This window comes from Leptidea sinapis, chromosome 29 (assembly GCF_905404315.1).
Source record: "Leptidea sinapis chromosome 29, ilLepSina1.1, whole genome shotgun sequence".
In the NCBI taxonomy this organism is placed as follows: domain Eukaryota; kingdom Metazoa; phylum Arthropoda; class Insecta; order Lepidoptera; family Pieridae; genus Leptidea; species Leptidea sinapis.
The window spans coordinates 10,117,065-10,123,064 of record NC_066293.1 but is presented as its reverse complement, the minus strand read 5'-3'; the positions used below and the strand labels follow the sequence as shown (position 1 = coordinate 10,123,064).

Here is a 6,000-nt window from a genome sequence, read left to right as displayed (position 1 = left end):
AATGTACAAGCTATAAGGATAACTCTTCTGAGTTTCGTACTAAGCGAGTGCATTATGCAGAGAATAAACTTGTTTTACTGTAAAGAAAAATGGTAGTTCAAAACAGCTCTCGAGTGTTATATATATATTAACTGTAACCAACAGCAAGCATGGGCAAATAAGATATAAGGGTATGTGTAACACGATAAAGTAGTGTTCATAGCTCCAAATAATGTATTTAACCAAAAAAAATTTTTAATACACCTTTATTTGCTGTTTTCAGTATTTATACAAATCCTAAATATGGAACAAATAGTGTAACGTTAGCTTTAATTAATTACTATTTGCTGCCCGCGACGTCGTGTGCTTGGACGCTAGAATGCAGCGAAAATACTATGGCTGCATCTATGGTGAAAATAATATTAATTATTAAAATTCAAAACCGCACTGTGGAGGACCGCCACACATCCAGATGGTGGGGATGATAGCCTAATTTGTGGCGTGTCGTGCAAAGGTGGAATTCTGGGGCAGAAATCAGGTGAAACAGCTCTTCGGAACACTCCCCGTGATCAATGCGGTTCAAGCCACACAATGAAGCGACGTGCGTCTCTACGCAAGGCCAAGTGATCCAGCCGTTCACAGAGCACTGGGTTCTCGACAATTCAAGCTGCTCTGCGTTTCACGCGGTCAAATGGATCGAGCTGATAGTGGGGAGCGTCAGACCAGAGATGACAGCAATACTCCATGTGTGGCTGGATCTGCGCTTTGTAGAGCGCTAGAAGTAGCTAGTGGGCCGTCTTGCAGTATTGCCTTGCTCTATTAATGACACCCAGCTTCTTCGAAGCCAATTTGGCTTTACCCTCCAGATGGCCACGCTCGAGATTTCGAGACCCAGTATTATGATACTAGGTGAGGCTTTAAGAGAAGTGTTGTCGAACAGTGGTCATACGACAAATGGGGTTTTTTAGTTGTAAACGCGCTAACCTGAGTCTTCTGGGGGTTAAATTGGACAAGATTCAATGTACCCCATTCCGCAACCTTCTCAAGAGAGGACTCGATAGGACACACAAGTTTCTCTGGCACTGGTCTACGATTTCCCGAGAGAGACCTGCATGGCCCGTGTATACGACATCAGTGCTGACGTCTGCATAGCAATACATGTTGGAGATGTCCAAAATATCATTGATATGCAGAAGAAACAGCCTTGGGTCACTCTAGCGTTAACGGGCTTCGGGTTCGAACAATAACCGTCGACAACGACTTGTATGCTGCGCCCATTGAGGAAGCTGGAGGTCCTTTTGCATTAGCTCTCGGGAAGTCCAAATTATGGAAGTTTTAAGAGGAGCGCCTTGTGCCATACACGATCAAAGGCCTTCGCTATTTGCAGGCTAACTGCCAGGCATTCGACAACGATTGCGGCGATTTGCGCTTAAAGAATCTGGAGGCACGGTTATATTTCCTCTTTAGAACTTTGCAGTTCGGATCCCTTGAGCCCAACGCCGCAACCCAAGTTTGATACGCTTATTTTTTGCAGTCAGATGCTGCTTTGACTGACGCATCGAACCAGGGCTGTGATCTGCCACCAATCGGTACTACACAGCTTGGTAAAAAAAATATCCATGCCCTGTAGTATCACATCGGCAACTGCAAGGGTGCAGGCACTGGGATCATTCGAAGGGAAACAAACCTTGCCCCAAGGGTAGGGTGCAAAAAAGGAACGATTGGGATGGGATATCCCAATCAGCTGACTTGAGTGCCAAACGCGGCGGGTCGCTGGTGGTCTGCGACGTGGGCGTTGAATAGGCACTACATTCCTAACCAGGTAATAACCAGGACGTTCCGAGAGGGGCGCCGACAGAGACCTGGTAACTATCAGGATGTGTAGGCAGCACAAGATCCAATAAGGACGGCGTGTGGCTGTTCACATCCGGGAGCCGCGTTGGCGACTCAACCAATTGGGACAGACCATACGCCAATGCAAAATTATGCAGAGATCGTCCTGCGTAGTCTGTGGTAGGTGACCCAAGCCATTCGGCATTGTGCCCGTTGAAATCACTCAAGACTACGATTTCAGCTTAGAGGATCTGTGCAAGCACGTCGTCAATTGCCGCTTGAACGCAGCATATTAGATGATCCGTTTCAGCGTTACCACTATGGGACCTGTAGAGACACGCATAGATGCGGACGCGGACCTCTAAATCTACACGCAGCCAGAGAAGAGACAGGTACCTATCCTCAAAATTGCCGAGACGGCGACAGGCAAAAAATTATGATCAATTTTGTACCCACCCCGGGAATTCTGAGCGAGTGTGGTAATTAACTCGGACGAGTCTGGCTGTCTGTCCCGATTGTGCTGACGTCATAAGACGGCAGCGTGACTCTCCCACTTTTAAAAAGCCCTTCGTTGCCTCTTACGTCACCCTTGGGCCTGGGGCTCCACTATTCATTTTACGCCACGGGGAAGCACAGGGCAAAGTTAGGTATGTAATATAGTAAGACCTAATAGTAGGGACTAAATAAATTGAACAACTTCGATCTCACGACTTTTAACGGTAGAAGAATTGAGTTGCGAGCCTTGGTTTTTATTACATGTTGCTTCTTTTTCGAGTTAGTTCTTATGATCCAAAATCCTCCTCTCAATAAGTTGTTAGGTACTCTTATTTGAATTTGAAAAAATAATTTAATTTGAGTCAAAGGATCCAACGATGATGGAATGAATAAATAAAGTTAAGTTTAAATTGTTCTATAAAGGTCCTAGGTAGTATTCATCCCCATAAAAGTAAACTAAAATTTTTATTTATCGACACAAATAAAATTAATAAGTTTATTTTTTAAAATACTATTTTTTAGAAGCACGGAATGATAATTATTACTTAGATACGAATAGGTACATTCTATTTTGTATTTAATACTGCTGAGTAAACGGTCCAATTTGATTAGAGAACGATGAAGCACTTACATCGTTTCGTAACTCATTACATATAATGGTCCTTGACTTGACAACCAGTCAGTAACGCGGGAAAGCGCTCAGCTGGTAGTCGCGCCGCGTTCTTATTTCAAATATCGAATCTTATCTTTGTTTACTTAAAAAAAAATCTTTTTAATATTAATTGTTTAACTATTTGAAAACTGTGAAGTGTCCGGTAATGGTATTGTGCAATCGTTTTTATATAATAGATTTCTATTCAGTGTATGTTATCAATGAATATGTAATGGAATTGACTTCGTAGAGGTAATTTTTCAATTGGTTTATAATTTATTCGTTTCTAGGGCGCACTACATAATTATACCTTAGTAATTAAAAGTCATTAATCAATAAAAAAATATTACTTATTTATAATATCGAGAGCCTTTTGTTAGAGATTTTAAACACGGATACTTTACATGGGATCGTGGATTCAGTTGCCTTTGTCTTTACTTCTGTTGCATAAAATTGTTTTTTTTTTATGGAATAAGAGGACAAACGATCATACGGGTCACCTGGTGTTTAGTGATCACCGCTGCCTACAATCTCTTGCAACACCAGAGGAATCACAGGAGCGTTGCCAGCCTTCAAGGAAGGTGTACCAGCTTTTTTTGAAGGTACCCATGTCGTATCGTCCCGGAAATACCACACAAAGAAGCTCATCCCACAGATTTGTAGTACGTGGAAGAAAGCTCCTTGAAAACCGTACCGTGGACGTCCGCCACACATCCAGATGGTGGGGATGATATCCGAATATGTGGCGTGTCGAGCGAAGGTGGAATTTGGTGGCAGGAATCAGGTGTCTTTCGGAACACTCCCCGTGATAAATGCGGTAGAAGACACAATGAAGCGACGTCTCTACTCAACGCCTAGTGATCCAGCAGTTCACAGAGCACAGGGTCCCCGACAATTAGAGCTGCTTTTCGTTGCAAGCTGTCAAATGGATCGAGGTGATACTGGGGCGCGCCAGACCAGAGATGACAGTAATACTCCATTATATGTGGCTGGACCTGCGCTTCGTAGAGCGCTAAGAATGTGGGCCGGCTTAAAGTATTGCCGTGCTCTATTGATGACCACCACACAATAAGATGGTGGAGAAATTATTCTGACTGCTTCAAGAATAACAAAAGATTATAGACTGTATATTTTTCAGTTTGTATTCAGTTAATTGTAATATAGTATACAGTTACTCAAGCATTACATATTATGATGTTATATAAACTTTTTACAGTAAAATACTGACTTCAAATAATTATAGGAATTATTTATGCATTTAAACATAAAAAGTCTCATTAAATTTTACATGATATCTTAAAAGCATATATTTTTACTTGTAGTTACGTTGTTTAAAAGATATTTTCGTTTTATTTTTCACTTTTTAAATTTGGAATATACATACATACATAAACTCACGCCTTGTTCCCGTCGAGGTAGGCAGAGACAATAGAATGCCATTTGCTTCTATCCTTACAAACCTCACGCGCTTCCTCTACATTAATTACTCTTTTCATACATGCTCGCCGGTTGCAGGTGCTTCGGACCTCTTCTTTTCTCAAAACGTCCCCAACGTCGACGAATGTTCTACGAGGTCTCCCACGACCGACGTGCCCACACACACTTGCCTTATCTTATATATTTGATGCGTCATTCTTTCTTCACTCATTCGCCCCACGTGTCCAAATCATTTAGGAATTAGAATCAAATTAGGAATATATAAGTATATATATGGGTGTATCCTAACCTATCGTATTGTAGAGACTTTATAATTGACGCGACAATTCCATAGCAAATTTCGTTTTATTCTTAGTTGTATAACTAAAGAGAATTCGCGGTTCCAAATTCCGGTCTTCTGCACCAGCTCTACTTGAAAGATATACCTACAAATGCAAATTTTGGTAAGTTCTCTGAGTTGTCCAAAGATAAATATACGTTATTGAAGTTATACCTCTTCTGGTGCGTTAGGGAAAAACAATCAGAGTGAATTTTGACGATGCGTGCGCACACCGTCACGCAAATTCGACACCCTGACGTTAGCTGGTCAACTAGACCATTTGTGTGATACATCTGAACAACACCAAACGCTAGCGCATTGTTCTTGCCTGAATAAAATGTATGTACTTGTAAGCGCGCGTTATCAAAACTCGAGTTGAGCGCTTGTCATCTGAACATAGGCTAATAAAAAGGCATAAAAGGCATTTATTTTCTCAAAATTGATTCCTTTAGAATTTTTTTTGATGTCATTTCTAATAATTACTAGATACTACTACCGCTTCGGAAACAAATGGGGCTCTGAGAGAGAAGGAGCGGCGCAAGAAACTCTCCCAGCATTCTTTTTTTGCGCTCTTTACAATTAAAATATACAATAATGTACAGTCATTTCTATCGCTATAAAATAATCACAATCAAATCCCAGGCTGTCCGATCATTTAGATATTCAGCAGATTTACGACAGGGCCATTTTTTTATAAAACATTTAAATTTATTTATAGATAATGCCTGAACAGTGGCTGGGAGTTTATTATAGAAGTGTATACATTTACCCTTAAAGCTATTATGTATCTTATGAAGCCTACTAGAATTAGTTACAAGCAATCCCTTATTTCTAGTGTTATAATAATGAAAATCACTATTAAGAGCAAAAAGGTGACGATTTTAATGGACGAGAATTGTATAAATTTCAATATACCTACGTACATAAACAAGTTATAAGCAACAAAAAAATATTTCTCTCTCATTCTCATTCTCATAAAAATGACTTAAGTAATGATATTTAACTACAAGTTATTTAACTGAATTATGCGGTATAATAAGATAGTCATTGGTTGTATTTAAACCTTGTTTATAACAATATTGTTTCTTCTACATAAGTAAAATAGCACGAGGAATAAATTTTTTAAGGTTTTTTTTAAAGGTTAATATATATTTTTACTCATTACAAAAACGCTTTACTAAACCCTATCCCTAATATATATAATTTTTAATACTGGTTTAATCTCATTTGTTAATTGTTCCTGAAACTGTATATACGTCTAAAAAATTATAAAAATAACTGACGT

The 6,000-nt window shown here is 39.8% G+C and overlaps 1 protein-coding gene across 2 annotated transcripts in view; it reads left to right on the top strand.

Annotated features, from left to right (window-relative positions):
- Window positions 1-3,003: 3,003 nt before the first annotated feature.
- The window catches only part of LOC126973516 (uncharacterized), a 50,244-nt gene continuing 47,247 nt past the window's right edge, over window positions 3,004-6,000 (top strand). For both annotated transcript variants that reach the window (XM_050820848.1, XM_050820849.1), the window contains exon 1: window positions 3,004-3,211. The gene's annotated coding sequence lies outside the window, so the exon portion shown is untranslated. The remainder of the gene's footprint in view (window positions 3,212-6,000) is intronic.